Source organism: Herpailurus yagouaroundi, unplaced genomic scaffold (genome assembly GCF_014898765.1).
Source record: "Herpailurus yagouaroundi ecotype Mexico unplaced genomic scaffold, PumYag 162, whole genome shotgun sequence".
Lineage (NCBI taxonomy): Eukaryota > Metazoa > Chordata > Mammalia > Carnivora > Felidae > Herpailurus > Herpailurus yagouaroundi.
Window position 1 is genome coordinate 22,145,535 of NW_024412403.1, and position 18,399 is coordinate 22,163,933.

The 18,399-nt window shown below is 33.8% G+C and overlaps 1 pseudogene; it reads left to right on the top strand.

The window, feature by feature from the left end:
• LOC121036477 (coiled-coil domain-containing protein 34-like) overlaps window positions 1-14,653 on the top strand; it is a 63,459-nt pseudogene extending 48,806 nt beyond the window's left edge.
• Window positions 14,654-18,399: the final 3,746 nt, after the last annotated feature.

Here is an 18,399-nt window from a genome sequence, read left to right on the forward strand (position 1 = left end):
TTTGGGTTTGTGCTCCAGTCATTGTATGAGATGGGTTTTAAAAATAACCTGGACTATTTCAAGTACTTTTTCAAGGTAATTTTCTATATGTTGGTAATTTATGTATAGATTCCAAGCAGGATATAGTGTACAGCTTTTGGTATATTTCTTTTTTTTTTTTTTAATTTTTTTTTTCAACGTTTATTTATTTTTGGGACAGAGAGAGACAGAGCATGAACGGGGGAGGGGCAGAGAGAGAGGGAGACACAGAATCGGAAACAGGCTCCAGGCTCTGAGCCATCAGCCCAGAGCCCGATGCGGGGCTCGAACTCACGGACCGCGAGATAGTGACCTGGCTGAAGTCGGACGCTTAACCGACTGCGCCACCCAGGCGCCCCTATTTCTTAATCTCTTGTTTCAAAAATTTTAAAACTAGTTATTTGACCTTGTTTTCAAGTACATTTTGAATCTTATTGGTAGTATTTCAAAGTTAGGAATTATAAATTGGGAAATTATAAAATAATTTAAGTCTATGTATAAATCACTGTTCGTTAATTATGAGCGTACCGCGATATGAAAAGATAGGCAAAGATACCCAAATCTACACCCATACTTGAATTGGTAGAGTGATTTCAATGGGTAATGCTATAGGGCTGAGACTTGTAAGTGAAAAACTGAGTGATGGATTTAGAGAATATTGTAGTTTTCCATGTGGTTTCATTATATTTATGTAGTTATGTTGATATATGACTGTAATTTCTGGTATTTATTCTAAGAAAGAATATTTCACAGAAAAATTTTATTCCAGGACTCCTGGGTGGCTCAGTCGGTTAAGAGACTGACTCTTGAATTCAGCTCAGATCACCATCCCAGGGTCATGGGATCTAGCCTGATGTTGAGCTATTAAATTCTCTCTCTCTCTCTCTCTCTCTCCCCCTCACTCTTACTCTTTCTCTCTCTCCCTTCTTCCCTCTGCTCTTTCCCCACTTGTGCATGGGCTCTTTATCTCTGTCTCAAAAAAAATGTTTATTCCGAATGGAAGCAATTTTGTTCTTTAAATCTAAGTAGGGTTATATCCCTATTTATTTCATATCAGGATATATTTGATCAAATTATAAAGGTGGCAATAAATATTGTTGTCTGAGATATTTAAGGACCTAAGATTTTTTAAAAGGTTGAAAATAAAATCTTGGGGTAGAATCTTTTTTCCTAAAACTCCAAAAAATAGTATAGTACATATATACTTACAAGTCTCCTAAATCCCATCAGCAAGTTTCCTTTGAAACTATTCCCTGTCAAAAATGAATGTTTTCTAAAAAAATAAATAATACAGTTTAACTTAACATACAATTTTTATGTCAATGGTTCTTTAATATATTTACAAAATGTCAAAATACTTTCAAAAGTAGTTGAAGCTGTATGAGACTTAATGACCATAATTTCCTGTCTGCACTTTTAACAGTTACACTCTTTGACACTATTGAATATATTCACAGTTGTGTTCTCAGTAAAATTGAATATGCTGAGTTGATTGAATGTCCAGAGGAACCAATTAAAGGTGAGATATTAATATTAACAAGAATGTTTCATAAATGATGAAATTATTCTCTATTTTTTTCGTATTGGATGGTAGATTGCTTTCCCTCTAGAGCTAAAAGCTTTAATTTTTTTTAAATTTATTTATTGAAGTATGGGTTTTCTTTAAATGTGAGGCTAGAGTAACTCTACATGTAATCATCCTAGTTGGAAGTAGGAGAAAATGAACCCTCTATAAAGTCATATTTAATCTATCTATCTCTTGGATTCATTCAGAGAAGTGTTGCCAATGGAAATTCAATCAAAGAAGGTTGTGCATTGAGGCCAAGTTCCACTTTAGGAAATAACATTTCCTGATTATGCATTTGGGACCATATCTTATAGAGGAATTTACACAAACAGGGTCATTCAACCCGAGTTTTCTGTCTAACTTCCCTATTTGAAATGTCTGATATTCACTGATTTTCACATCACAGGAATGTACAATACATAGTGGAAATATAAATTTATATAGTTAAATAGTTTTAAGGAAAAATTTAGTTTTTTGATATCTAGATACTCCTAAATCAAAATAAATATAAAAACATACCTGAAGGTGAAGGAAGTGATACTAGGAAGGTATGTAAGACATATTTAACTATATTTCTAAGACTACTGCACTGGATATTCACCGAATCTACAGATTCACAATTGCCATCCTGCATTCTTGCCCTCAGTATACTTGTTGTTTAGTGGAATTAAGAAAATTGGCTCTGGTGAACTTTATTTTTAGGTAATCACAAAAAAAATCATGTATCACCAATTTATTATGTTCAGTATAACAGCTTAAAATTAATCTTAATCATCTTAAACATTAAAAATCTTCATTAAAGTAAAAGAAAATTAAACTGAAAAACATTTTAAGGTGACTTTAAAGTCATATTGGATTGATTTGTGATGCATCTTACAAACTAATAAAAATGCTATTTAACTACTAAAATCAAAATTTAATTGGCCAAATAATTCAACCTCATTATCATGTCACATGTTGTACTTTGTTCATGATTTAATATTCTTCTTAATTGTGTCTATGAATAGGACCTAAGTATCACACTCCCATCCTTAAACTCAATTTATCTCTTGTTATGTAAACATCCTTAAATTATATTCCATGTCTTCATATGACTTACTCCTCCATAGGTCTGTTATATTTTTCTTCCATCAATCACCATTATCAGCAGTTATAATTAGAGTAGTTTGGATTTGCTCTTAGAATATTTAAAAACACTGATTTGGCTGTCTTGAGCCATTCTTTCTCTACTATGATCTTTTCCTAAAAAATCTCTTTCTGTATCTCTCTTTTACACACACACACACACACAATTACAACTTTTCCCCTTAGAAAATTTTTTATATTTCATTTTTAATAAAATATATCTAGTGTCTGAGAGAAATATTGATATGTTATGAAATCATGCTGATGCTATGAAAAATTTAAAGCAATTCAACCATGTGTGACTATCAAGTTCTATCATTCATTAAAGTTACTAAAGCAGAGATTCCAATATTTCATGGGTTATAACTACCTTAGTTTCTCAATAATTGTGTTGTTGTTGTTTTTTTTGATACCTAGACCAAAACAGATAATAGCTCCTTGTGTGATGTAGTTGTAAAATAGAATGCACAGAATCCAAATATCTCACTGGGTTTCACTAAAATTTTAAATATTATTTTTAAAATATTAAAATTTTAAAATATTATTTGGTGTTTCTGGGAGTTTGCTATGAGGCCTTGGGATACTTTCTAAGAACTACGGGATTAACTGGTGAAATGCCTATAATTATTAGGAAATTGTTACAAAAATATCTATTTTTTTCATGGATATAAATGGAACATCTTATATGAAGGGTTTGCTAATTATATACATGTTTTTATGTTTTTAAATTTTTTTTAATGTTTATTCATTTTTGAGAGAGAGACAGACAGAGCATGGGTGGGGGAAGGGCAGAGAGAGACACACACAGAATCCGAAGCAGGAGCCAGGCTCTGAGCTGTCATCACAGAGCTTGATGTGGGTCTTGAACACACAATCCATGAGATTATGGCCTGAGCCAAAGTTGGACACTTACCCAACTGAGCCACCCAGGCACCCCTAAAGCATGCTTTTAAAAATACTGTGTCATCACGAAGAAAAGTTTAGTTCAAGACTGAAAGCATGACCTAAATCTAAAAAAATATATTCTTAAACATTTCAGTAATCAACTAAAATGTGATAAAATTATGTGATCTCAAAGCAGTCTAATATATGTTTATAATTGAGAATGTTTTTTAATTAGAAAATAATATATATTAACCTGGTAAGAAATAGGTATGAATAGCATAGGAAACCACTTCATTAATCTGTAACGTCAAAAAAAAAAAAAAAAAAAAAAAAACAACGCAGGGGTGCCTGGGTGGCTCAATTGCTTAAGCGTCCAACTCTTGATTTTGGCTCAAGTCATGATCTCAGGGTTTGTGAGATTGAGCCGCACATCAGTCTCCGTGCTCAGCCTGCTTGAGATTCTCTCTCTTTCTCTCCTTCTGCCCCTCCCTGACTACTCATGTGCACAAGCACTCTCTCTCTCAAAATAAATATATAAAACTTAAAAATAAAAGTGTTTTTTTTTAAAGGAGCAACACAATGGAACAGAGATAATTGTCTCCCTAACAAATAGCATTGGAAAACCTTATTTATGCAAAAAATAAAATAAAATAAATTTAGATGCAGATCTTACACTGTTTACAAAAATTAAACCAAAATGAATCATTGACCTAATTGTAAAATATAATACTCCTAGAAAATAACATACAAGAAAACCTAGATGACCTTGGGTGTGATGATGCCTTGTAGATATAATGCCAAAGCATAATCATGAAAGAAATAATTAATAAGCTGGATTTATATTAATAAATTAGAGGCTTTGTGTGCGTGAAAGACAATGTCAAGAGAATGGGTAGACAAATGACAGACTAGGAGAACATATTTGCAAAAGGCACATCTGATAAAGGCGTGTTAGCCAAAATATACATAGAACTCTTAAAACTCAACAATAAGAAAACAAACAATCCTACTCAAAACTAGGATGAAGACCTTAATAGATTCCTCACAGATGATATACAGATGGTAAATAAGCATATGAAAAGAAGCTCCAATACTATGTTATTAGAGAACTATAAACTAAAACAACAATGGAGTACTTCTATGCACCCGTTGGAGTGGCTCAGATTGAAACATTGAAAACCCCAAAATCCTGATGAGGATGTGGACCAATAGGAACTCTCATTCACTGCTAGCTGGTGGGAATGCAAAACAGTACAGATACTTTGAAGGACAGTTTGGTAGTTTCTTACAAAACTAAATATGCTGTTGACATATGACCTAGAAAACATGCTTATTGGTGTTTACCCAAAGGAACTGGAAACTTATAACCATGCAAAACGTGCACACAGATGTTTATAGCAGTTTTATTCATAATCATCAAAATGTGGAAGGAACCAGCATGACATTCAGTAGATGAATAAATAAACTGTGGTGCATCCAGACAATGGAACATTGTTCAGCACTAAAAAGAAATGAGCTAGCAAACTCTGAAAAGACATGGAGGAAACTTAAATGAATATTGCTAGGTGAAAGACCTGATCTGAAAAGGCTGCATGCTATATGATCCCAACCATGTGACATTGTAGAAAAGGCAAAACTATGGAGACAGTAAAAAGATCAGTGGATGCCAGAGGTTTGGGAAGGGGGAGGGTTGAATAGGCAGAGTACAGAGGATTTTCAGGGCAATAAAAATATTCTTTATGGAACTATAGTGATGAGTACAGTGTCATAGTCTTGTCCAAATCCATAGAACATACAACAAGAGAGAGCCCTAAAATAAACTATGGGCTTTGGGTGATTATGAGGTGTCTTTGTAGGTTCAATTATAACAAGTATCCTGCTCTGGTAAGCGATGTTTATCATTATGAGGAGGGCTTTGCGGTGGGGGGGGGGGGAGCAAGGAGTATACGGGAAATTTCTGTACTCTCCCATCATGTTTACTGCAAACCTAAAACTGCTCTAAAAAAAAGAAATAATTTAATTATTCATGATTATGTTCAACATGGATCCGTCAGTTCTGGCCAAAAAACTTATGTAAGAAAATTAAATAGAGTATATTATAGGAAGTATAAGAATTGGAGATATATTAGAACAAAATACAGGAAAAGACAAAAATACATATTAAAATATAATAATACCAATAACAACAAGTAAGAATCTCTACTGACAAGTTATACCCACCCTTGCCTTTTCTACACTGTACTTTTTAGAAGAAAGTCACTGTTTTCAGCTCACAATTAAGAAATGAAGAATAGGGGTGCTTGGGTGGCTCAGTTGGATAAGCATCCAACTTTTTATTTTGGCTCAGGTCATGATCAAGCCCATGAGATCTCACAGTTTGTGGCCTCTGTGCTGACAGTGTGGAACCTGCTTGGGATTATCTCCTTCTCTCTACCCCTCCCCTGCTTTCTCTCTCAAAATAAATAAATAAACCAAAACAAAATAAATAAGTGAGAAATAAAATTCCACTTCCTTTTAAGACAGATTGTCTACATAAATTATTTGGAAATCTTCATAGGTAACATATTTATTTTATTCCTATTCATTTAATTATTCAATGATTTATTATTCCATAAATGCTTATTACATCAAATTGGTTGAAGGACTGTTCATGTCAACTATATACTTACTAATATTTTGTCTTCTTGAACTACCATTTACTGAAATAGTGGTATTTAAGACAAATCTATAAGAATGGATTTGTGTATTTCTATCAAGTAGATAGTAGGGTCCATTCCCACCCCTACCCTCAACTCCATCCTCAGTCATTTTGATATTCTTTTGTTAAGTGCTTACACATTTACGATTGGCATAGAGAATTGATTCTTTTGTCAGTAGGTAATGCTGCCCTTTGCCCCTGACACCTTGTTCTGAAGTCAGCTTTGTCTGTTTTGTCTGCCTGCTTTCTTTTGATTAATATTAGCATGGTGTATGTTTCTTTCCATCTCTTCACTTTTAACGTATCAGAATCTTTACACTTAAAATGATTTTTCTTTAGACAACAAGATCAATAAGTTGGGTCTTACTTTATTCATCCTGACCATTAGTGTATTTAAATTCCATGGGGCGCCTGGGTGGCGCAGTCGGTTAAGCGTCCGACTTCAGCCAGGTCACGATCTCGCGGTCCGTGAGTTTGAGCCCCGCGTCGGGCTCTGGGCTGATGGCTCAGAGCCTGGAGCCTGTTTCCGATTCTGTGTCTCCCTCTCTCTCTGCCCCTCCCCCGTTCATGCTCTGTCTCTCTCTGTCCCAAAAATAAATAAAAAACGTTGAAAAAAAATTAAATTCCTGTATTTAAGCCATGCACATTTAAAATGATCATTGCTATAATTTGATTGTATCAAGTTTGATTATATCAAATACATCAAAAATTCTATTTTCTGTATTCTTTGTGTTTCCCTCTTTTCCTCCTTTCTCTAGTTTTAATTGAGTATTTTATATGATTTCATTTTGCATTCTGTCTTAGCATACTAATTAGGCTCTTTTAAAATGTTTTTAAGTGTTAGCCCAGAGTGTTGTCTCCTTTCTATATATACATATATATCATTTTTAAATGAGGAAATTATACACACTCACCTGATTAGAAATAGGCATAAATACCATAGGAAATTAATTAATCTAAGCCTACTTTAAAATAATACCATATCACTTTATATGTAGTACAGGTAACTTATTACATTCCTGATTCCTCCCTTGCATCCCTTATGACATTATTAGTAGTAGTAGTAGTCGTCGTAGCAGTATTAATTTCACCTCACCTTAGGCTATAATCATCCAAACATTGTTACTGGTATGACTTTAAACAATCAGTTATTTTAGATCAATTAAGAATAAGAAAATAGGTTTTACTTCCTTTCATTTATTTCCTCTCTGACATTCCTTCCTTATATAGATATAATTTCTGACTTATATAACTTTTCTTCGGCCTGAAGGAAAATTTTTAACATGTCTGAAAGGGAAGAAGACGCAGCAATGTATTCCTTCAGATTTTATTTGTCTGAAAATATCTTTATTTCTCCATTTTTGAACGACAGTTTCTCTGGATATTGAATTCTAGGTTGATGTGGTTTCTGCAAAGAAATTTACCATAATTATTATCTTTATTCTTTTAAAGATAAGATGCCCTTCCTCCTCCAACCACCACCACCAAATAGTTAGTTGCTTCACTATTTTATCTTTATATTTTGTTCTCTATACTTGTCTTATATATGCCTAGGTGTCAACTTTTGATCTTTGTTTTTGTTTCATTTTGTTTTTGATATTTAATTGGCTTGGCATTCTCTGCACTTCCAGGATCTGTGGTTTGTTGTCTTACTTTTGGAAAGTTCTAGGCTACTGTTAACCCCAAATATTTATTCTGCTCCATTATTTCTTTTTGTCTCTTTGTGATACTCCAATAATGCATATTTTACGCATTTGAAATTGTCCTACGGTTCTAGGAAGTTTTTTTCTATTTTTTTCTTCTTTTTTCTCTTTACGTTTCACTGTGGGGAGTGTATCAGTCAGGAATTTCCAGAGAAACAGAACCAGCAGGATCAATCTTTCTATCTAGATGGAAAGAGGGAGAGATTGGAGATTTAAGAATTGAGTGACACGATTGTGGGGATTTAGTGAGTCTAATATCTACAGAACAGGGACAGTCTGGAAATTCCTACAGGAATTAATAATGTAGTCTTAACTGAAGAATTTGTAAGGCAGATTGGTCAGCTAGAAATTCAGGCAGAATTTCAGTGGTACAGTCTTGAATCAGAATTCCTTCCCAGAACCTCAGTTTTTGTTTCAATTTTGGTTTCAATTATGATGAGGCCCGTCACATTGTCAAGAATTATCTCCTTTATACACAACTGATTGCAGATTTTAATTACATCTACCAAATAACTTTACAGCAACATCTACATTAGTGTTTGAACAAACAACTGGGCACCATAACTTGATCAAATTGATAGTGTTTTTGATTTTTTTGCATGTTTTTAAAATTGTGTTAGTGTTTCCATCTTTCTTTTCCTACTACCAAATCTGTTTTGTATATTGTGGATTTTTTTTCCATTAGCGTCCTTATCATATTATACATAATTATTTTACATTCTCTACTAATAAGGCAAGCATCTGTACCATGTCTGAGTTTGGTCCTGATGATTACTTTGTCTCTTCATGTTATGCTATATCTTTTTTTTTTTTTTTTTTTTTTTGCCTTTGGCTTGTCTTCTATTTTTGTTGTTTGTTGTTGTTGTTGTTGTTGTTGTTGTTGTTGTTGTTGAAAACCAGCCTTCATTTTTTGGGCAATAAAAACCAAATAAATAGGTCTCTGGTGTATGCATTTATGTTGGCCTCCACTTAGGACTTGCACTACTTACTGGTGGCTTCAAATTCCTCTGGTGCCTTGTTTTTGTCTCCCCTCTTGACTTCTGGCTTTTCTTGTTGGTTCTTCCCTGAGAGTCTTAGTCTTGCAGTTTTTTCAGGTGTGATTCACTATTATTACATTGTTGTTGATATCGGAGTAACATGTGGAATGGGGAAAATCATATAGATTTTCTAGTTTCAGTCTTTTAGTGAACCTGTATCTCTGGTTGTGACCAAACTTACCAGTGTTGCTTGTGGTATAACTTTTTTCTCTCTTTACTGAGACAACAAGACTAGAGACAACTGGAAAGAAATGAATGCCCAAGTCCCTGGGACAATGCCAGTAAAGTCTTGCCACCTCAATAGTAGACACTTATAATCAAACAGCATTGGACATATTCACAAGGATTGTCTTACCCTCTTTCTGCCAGAGGCATAAAGGGATCTTCTCAAATCTTATGAAAAGAACCTGAATGATTTTCCTGGAGGTAAAAATCTACAAAATTGTGAGGGACCCCCTGAAATTGCAGCCCCCAGGTGAATCTCAGTCTCAATCTGTTCTATTCTCAACTTCTAGGAGTTCATCAAAATTATCATTTAACTATTCCTACCTGGTTGTGGCTCCAGAGGCTTCTACTCCAGGTATGCGACTGCTGGCTATGAATCTCTGGATTGGTCTATCTCTCCAGAATTTGGGGTGGGAATTTGCCTTTTGATGTCAGTTCTTTGATGGGTTCAAGTAAAGTTGTTGAATTCAGTTTGGTATGCTTTTACTTGAGAGGATTTCCTTGCAGCCCTTGGAAGCTGTGTGGACTTTCAGGCTTTTCAAATGCCAAAGGTAAAACCAGAAATTCCTTGCCAAGAGTCATAAACCAACATAGGCACCAGTGAATGCACTGAATTTTTTTTCATTTTTCTTGTTAAATGAGTATATGGATTAGTTTCAATGATGACATAGTGAGAAGTAAATTGTTGACAGTTTTCATGGCATGATTAAATTACTCAATATTCTTAGCAGCTCCCAAATTTCTTTTTTTTTTTTTTTTGCTATATATGTGATTATAGTCCTCAGTGTAACTTCTTTTTTTTCACTGAAATTCATGTGTAATTGTAGAATTATATATTCCAAATGTGTAAATTCTTCTAGAGTATTACTTGTGATTGGCAGCATTCATAGCAAACCTAATGCAACAGTGAAAGGATACTAAAATGATGCATTGTAGTAGAATAAACCTTGGATTGGACATTATGAGAATCTCAGTCTTAGTCCTTCCATACTAATTTGCCAAATGACCTTGATAAAAACAGCTAAACACTCTACACACTGTTTGACTTATGTAAACAGGCTCCAACTGAACTCATTGTTTCACTTGTAAGTTTCAACAGTGTTTTTTAGCCTTCATGAATGATGATTTTGAATGATCTTCCAATGTTTATTCCATTTTTAAAAACTGTCTACCAAATGTTTACTTAGATTTTATAAAGGCTTTATCAATGAGACATTAAACTATTCTTCACTTAAATTCTGTAACTTTTGATCTCATTTCTTCAATGCCAATGTAAAAAAAAATTTCTTAATGCTATTTTCTTCTTCTTTCTTTAAATGTTTACTTATTTTGAGAGAGAGAGAGTGTGCCTAAGAGGGGAGAGGGGGAGAGGGAGGAAGGGAGACAGAGAGGATCTCAAGCAGGTTCCTTGCTCAGCACAGAGCCTAATGTGGGACTTGATCCCATAAGATCATGACCTGAGCTGATATCAAGAGTCGGACACTCAACTGACTGAGCCACTCAGGCATCCCAACAATGTTATTTTCTTATTTAATTACTTAAAAATTAATCTTTTTCTGAATATGTAATAATTATTTTTTTAATTATAACACTACTCATGCATTTCCTAACCATACTGTGTCCTTCAAAACTAGATGAAAAACTCCAATAAGTTAGGAGCACCTGTGTGTGTGTGGGGGGGGGGGGGAAGTATATGATATTACTTAGCAGCTGGAATAGTTATTGGACGGTAAGGTATTTTTATATAAATGAATTTGTTATTAAATATATTTCCAAGTAGTTCAAAAACATTTTCTTTAGAGAAATGTTAGATATTCAAAAATTATTGAGACCCACCAAATACTTTCCTCCATCATTTTAATTCCATCTATACAATTTAAACTGAAATTATTTTAAACTATGTTTTTTTAAAAATAATGATACATTAACTGCATAACATAAATAACATGACTTTATGAAAGTAATCATTTTCCAATACAAAATAAAATTAAGGAAAACATAGTATTGTTATACAGTTTTTACAAATCTCTTTAATGTCTAGCTTAAAGGAAGACTGGGATTCTCATATATACGCTTCCATTCAATCCATTTGCATTCAATCTGCTGTCCGTTATTGTCTCTGAAAATTGTCAAAGTGCAAATATGACAACAATGAGTGGATAGTGCAAATAATGTTTTAATATTTATATAAAAGTAGTTTTAGGGGTGTCTGGGTGGCTTAGTCTGTTTGACAACCCAAATCTTGACTTCAGCTCAGGTCATGATCTCACAGTTTTTGAATTTGAGCCCCACATTGGGCTCTATGCTAACAGTGTAGAGCCTGCTTGGGATTCTCTCTCCTTCTCTCTCTGCATCTCCCTTGCTCTCTCTCCCTCTCTCTCTCTCTCTTTAAATAAAGTAAATAAACTTAAAAAAAGAACTAGTTTTAACATCATGGACATGCTGAAATAATATTTGGGACCACCTGGGTCACATCTGAAGATTCTTGCTTTAAATAATGAGCATATCATAGTAGGATTTTCATTTCATTTATATCTGATTTCTAAGTATAGCACTATCACATTATGAATATATATATATATATATAAATGAATGACATATATATGAATGACATACATATATATATTTATATATAGATAGATAGATAGATAGATAGATAGATAGATAGATAGGTAATTTAATATGTAGTGCTAGCATATAGAAAAAATTAAATTTAAATGCAGCTAAAAATTGTAATGACTCTTGTTCTTATTACCAGATAATAATGACGAAAGGGGTGCCTGGGTGGCTCAGTTGGTTGAACATCTGACTTCGGCTCAGGTCACAGTCTCACGGTTCATGGGTTCCAGCCCTGCATCGGGCTCTGTGCTGACAGCTTGAATCCTGGAGCCTGCTTCAGATTCTGTCTCTCCCTCTCTCTGTGACCATCCCCATATCACACTCTGTCTCCTCAGAAATAGATAGACATTAAAAAAAATTTTTTTAATGATGAAAAAAGATCAAAACCACAAGTTACTCTTGGTGATGAGTTAATTTCCATAAAATAATAATAATTGATAATTTGTTATGCACCATAAGCCAAATTGCTTCTCTTCTATTATGGAGTCTATGTATCTTTTATTTGGTGTTTTTTAAAATAATTTCTTCTGAGATTATAGCTCATCTTTGGGTTTGGTGACTTAGTTTATTTAGTCTTTCTACCAAGAAGTTTTATTTGGAAAAATATTTACACATGATATAATATTTTGGTTAGGGTATTAATCTTACTATTTAATGGAATTAATTTTTCTCTAAGGCTTCAGGGAACATAGAGAAGTAATGAAGGGAAGAAAGACAGCATAAAAATTATTGGCTCTATTCCCTTATGCTGAATAAATCTCATATGGATATCCTCAAAATTAGCTATGGCTTCTCTCAATGTCCTCAAATAAAAATAATGTCAGTATCTCTTTTCCTTAACAGCATGTCCTTGCATCCATTTCTGATAATTTTCCACTTTTTGAGTTGTACCTGATGGTGAGTGGGAGGAGTTTAAGGAAGGAAATACAAAACAGTAAAGGGTCAAGGGTGTTCTTACACTAAAATCACCACCTCTTACAAATAGAGATAAAGTGGTAAAATTTCAAGACCCAAAGAAAAGATAGAAAGCCTTAAGGACATTAGAAAGGAAAAGATTCTAAAATACAATTCATTGGACATTCCATCAACAGTAAGAGATACTGAAGACAACATGGCAATTATTTCAAAGGGCTGAGGGATGTAATTTTGAATGTAGTACTAGACATGCAACCAAATATTATTCATTTTAGAATAAAATAATGTAATTTTTATAACACAAGAAGTTAGATTATAAATAGCCCTAAAAAATTAACAACTCAAAAATTAGACCCAGAAAAACAAGAATGATAACAAATCCAGGAAGGTAGTGTGAGAATGTAAGACATAATATTGAAATATGTCTTAATCAATTTTTTATTAAGTGTAAGAATTACTGTCAAAAGTTGATATTGCAATATTATTATAAGTTCTAATTTTGGCCTAAAATTCTAGATAACCTATACTGAAAGTGAGAACTAGGCAATGGGGAGAATAGAGAGAAATAAAACCTCATTTTGATTGGCAACAAAAAGATGGTTGAATTCCAGAAGTTATGTGACATGTGAATTTTAGATGTTCAAAGGAAAGAGAGAAGGATAAACACTAAAAATAAAATCTAAAATGTATGTTCAAACACATTTGGATGACCTACTGTGACAATTTTATCAAGTCATGGCTGTGAGAAATCTACCTACCACTCTAATTAAGAGACCACTGCCCACCTGTTTGGATGGGCCAAATGTCGGCAGCCAGGCTGTGGGGGCTGATTTGCCCCCGACGGATATGTGATCCTTGGTTGCTACAGACCCAGGTCCTTACAGCAGTGCCGGGTGCAGGACTGAAGATGGTGATGGTCTGCTCACCGCTACTGAGCTGAGTGATTCCACCATGTCGCTGTCTCCCCTTGGCCACCAGAGCTTCTCTTTTGACTACAACGATGGTGACAGGGTGGATCAGGAAGACCTGGATGAAGATGCTCATGATTCAAAGGCTAAGGTGGCGAACCTTGAAAGGAGTGGAGTTACAGCGGTACGCCAGTGTGGTTGAGTCAGACGACAACCGAGAAGAACAGAAACAGGTGCACCTGCCAGAAAGTCTCCTGACACCATGGGAACTGTGGTTCGTTGGCAAAGAAAAAGAGGAATGAGACCATCTGCGACAGAAAGCACTGGAGGAATTAAATTAGCGGCTAGAAAAAAAAAAGAAAGAAAAGAAATTGAAGAACGTTGAAAAAGAAAAGTAATTGCTGAAGAAAAGCATAGAGAATGGGTTCAGAATGAACAGAACCAAAAAGAAAGGGAACCAAAAAAATTAATGAAATGGAGAAAAACGCAGCAGAAGAACTGGGGAAAGAACATTTCCAAGAAAAGGCAAAGAAAAATATCAAGAATGATTAAAGAAAACAAATGCTGAAGGATGTGAGAAGAAAGAAGAAAAGGCTAAAAGGAAAAACAAGGCAAGCTGAATTACACAGAAAAAAAGGAAATAGCAGAAAAAAAGTTTAAGGAATGATTGGAAAATGCAAAAAAATAAACCTTGTCCAGCTGCAAACAGCTGTGGCTATGCCGATGGAAATCTTACAGAGTCTCACTGTGGAAGTTCTGATCCAGAGCGAGCTTTTTATAATCCGATTCCAAAGACACCCATCCATATGCCTCCTTCCAAGGAACCTAAGGATTTATCAGGAAAGAAGACTAAAAGGACTATGATAAGTCGGTCAGGTGGGTCATTGTCTCTGGTGGTTCAGAAAGCCAGAAGCAGTGTTTGCCTTGGGAGTCTGTGCAGAACACAAAAATAGTGGCATTGCATGATTTTACCTGGAACTATGTAATTTTAAAATTAGAATCATTTTTCCCTGCTCAGTCAGCCTGTCCATATTCGATGTGATTACTGACGAGTTCAAATTTTTGCTTTGTGTATGTTGTCCTTGGACTTAATTTAGGAAGATATTTTATATATCTTCATTTTTATAAGTGCTTTAAGGTTGATCTTCACATATTGTTTCACAGGATAAGTGTGTGAATAACAATTGTGTTTATATGTAGTTTGCATTAAAACTATACTATGATACTAATAAAACCAACAATTTATATTGTGTTAAAAAAAGAAATCACTGACTACTAAGAGATACGTGTTTAAATACATACATACATGCTTTATTGAATGTTGTATAATAGTGTTTCATTAAATGTTCTACTTAATAATACAAATTCATTTTTTCACATACTGTATTCACTCTGAAATTTGACTTAACAAAATTGACATAATTCTGTTCTCTGCAAATTTTCACTCATTCATTTGACCTAAGTATTATCTTTAATGACTATTTAGGTCACCCTTGAAATCTTTTGCAATTGACAGTTATAAGCCTTTGTAGGTAAGATAAAAAGTAATTAGTAAACTATTGTTCCCTACACAAGGAACAGAAATCTGTCACACAGAATATTACTATTAATCTTAATCATTGATATCCTTATTTTTATTTTCAGTATCGATAGAAAAAAATAAGTTATTTCAGGATTTTAACTCTTATTATTTTGAGACTGCACAACATTTCATTATTTCATTATAATAATATTCAAGTATTTTGTTATTTCCCTGCTAGAAATTGTTGAAATAATTATATTCCTGTTGTAGTTATGCTGCTGTGAATATTCAGGTTTACTTAAAGCAGTGTTTATATTAGTGAATATTGAAGTTCAGTTCCTACCAATTCAATTGGTCTGTAAAAGGCCATGAGAAATCTAATGCTTAGATTTTTTTTAATTGTGAAAAAGTGTAAATTACTTAATTACCCACATATAATTAGTTGAGACGTTGTTGACACTTTCAGTATTCCACTTTATTTATTTATTTATTTATTTATTTATTTATTTATTTATATTAAATATAATTTGACGTCAAATTGGTTTCCATACAACACCCAGTGCTCATCCCAACAGGTGCCCTCCTCAATGCCCATCACCCACTTTCCCCTCTCCCTCACCCCCATCAACCCTCAGTTTGTTCTCAGTATTTAAGAGTCTCTTTAGTATTCCACTTTAAAAGATACTGCATACACATGAAAAACAAAATCACTCTAGAGAAAATTGCAAGTTAATGTTTCATATTCTGTTCTTCAATGGAAATAAAAATGAAAGGTACAGTAAGAGGGTCAGTGACCTAAAGTTAAAATGCAATATCTTTTGAGGGGAGAAAATAATAAGCCTAGCACTGAGTAACCTCTCTATACTTCTGTGGCCGGACTAGTAAATTCAAACCCCAGGATGGCATTCAGAGTAGCTCCCGTTATTCTCTCCAATATTGTTTTACGCAAGGACTCATGAATTTTTACCTGATAGCTTCACCTAAAAACATTTTTAACAGCTTACAAATCATATCCCAATATGTCATTTAATATTTTTATGGAATAAAAGGACAAATTTGATATTTCCAGGAACCTTTAAACCAGTATTTTTCCCTATATATTTTTTGCTGTACATATCACACTGTTCAACATTTCTTTTTTTTTACAGATTTGTTCTCTTTAGAAAAAAGAAAAAGAAAAAAGCTGTAATCAGTATTCTTTTGTAAATCTTTTTTGTAGAAGAAAAACAACTAAACTGAGAATATATTTCATTCAACTGATAACTTATTTCCGAAGTATCTGTAGTATTTTACATACCAATTAGCAATGCATAAGAATTCTGGACTCTACTTTCTCATTAATATTTAGTGCATCAGGGTGCCTGGGTGGCTCAGTCGGTTGAGCGTCCAACTTTGGCTCAGGTCATGATTTCACAGGTCATGAATTCTAGGCCCACATCAGGCTCTGTGCTAACAGCTTAGAGCCTGGAGCTTGCTGCAGATTCTGTCTCCCTTTCTCTCTGCCCCTCCCCCCATTCTCACTCTGTCTCTGTGTCTCAAAAATGAATAAACATAAGAAAATTAAAAACAATATGTAGTGTATCAGTCTTTTTTCATTAACCATTCTGATTTGTCTTTTGTTGTGTGTTCCAATGTTTTGTTTTTGTAAATTAAACTATTCTGTTTTCATTGTATATTCATATAAATTTAGGAAGCAACTTTTCGTAGTTATTTTAAATGTTTATTCATTTTGAGAAAGAGAGAGAGTGCATGAGTCCGGGGAGGGGCAGAGAGAGAGAGGGAGAGCGAGAATCTCAGGCAGGTTCTGTGCTGTCAGTGCAGAGCCCAGCGAGGGGCTCCATCTCACGAACTGTGAGATCATGACCCTGAGCCAAAACCAAGAGTCGAATGCTTAACTGACTGAGCCACTTAGACACCCTTCTTATTTATTTTAGAAAAGCTTTCTGGAATGTTTATTAGGGTTGCTTTTAATCTATAGGTAAATTCGGGGAAAACTGACATCTTAGTAGTATTGTTGTCCAATTCTTGAACATGGTGTATGTCTCTATTTGTCATCTTTCCTGTTTTGGTGGTATATTTACTATTTAAAATTCTATATTTTTGCATATATTTATAATCTATTTTTACGTATTGATATTTGTTGGTGGTATATGGAAATAAAATACAATTGTATGTATAATTATACATGTATAGAGTTATGTATGTATATTGTGTAGACAAAATACATGCATTTATTTATATGTGTACACATACAAGGAGAAATAAATGGGTCATGTTTTACCATAATTGTATGCTATTTTAGAGCATTAAAAGAGGATGATTCAAATGTTTCTTAAAATGCCATTTACTAAAGTTGTAAATTCATAGATCGCAAATCTTTCTTGGTAAGTCTTTTAATATTGTTTTACTAAATTTTGTCATTTAATCTTGGAAATAGAAATATTCAAAAAGACCAGATCCTCCTCCTGAGAAGCAATGTTTCGTTTCTTTTTGTCACTATGTGCACTTGATAAATGCATAAGATGCATGCTGATTCTTCTGTGAACATTCAAAAATAAAAGAGGATGTGCTATGTTTTATGTTTTTCAATATGCCTGTTATATTTATCTGATAATGTATATTTGAAATGTATATTTGAATGTGTGTACTTGGCCTTTGATTCATTTCCACATGTGTTATCATCATAGTAAGGAAGCATGTTGGCTTGTGTTTTAAATTCTGTCCTCTCTTGACCTAACCTGATACTTGCTATCATATAATTTTTACTTCTCTTTGTGAGAGCTTCCTGATGACCCAGTGAACGTAACTCATTACTGTACGATGTTATATTTCTGAGAATGTCTCAGTTACTGCCATTCCTATTCCCTGACCAGCTAAACATAAACAGTTGTTCTTTATGTAATGATGTATTCTGTTAGGCACATAAAACAGCCTACAGACATAATTACTAAGCTTCTGCCAGCAAGGCGTTCTATTCTTGGTGTGAGTAGATGGAGAAAAAAATACAAAAAAGTTATTTTACAGCATTGTTATTTGGTTTATCATATTAAATTATAGTGTTATTCCAAGTTTCAATATTTTTACTTCTTGACATGGGCACTGTTATTGGAAATTATGAAAAGATAGGAACAAGTTACAAGATACAGATATGTGTGCTAGTTGAGAATATTGCCTTAA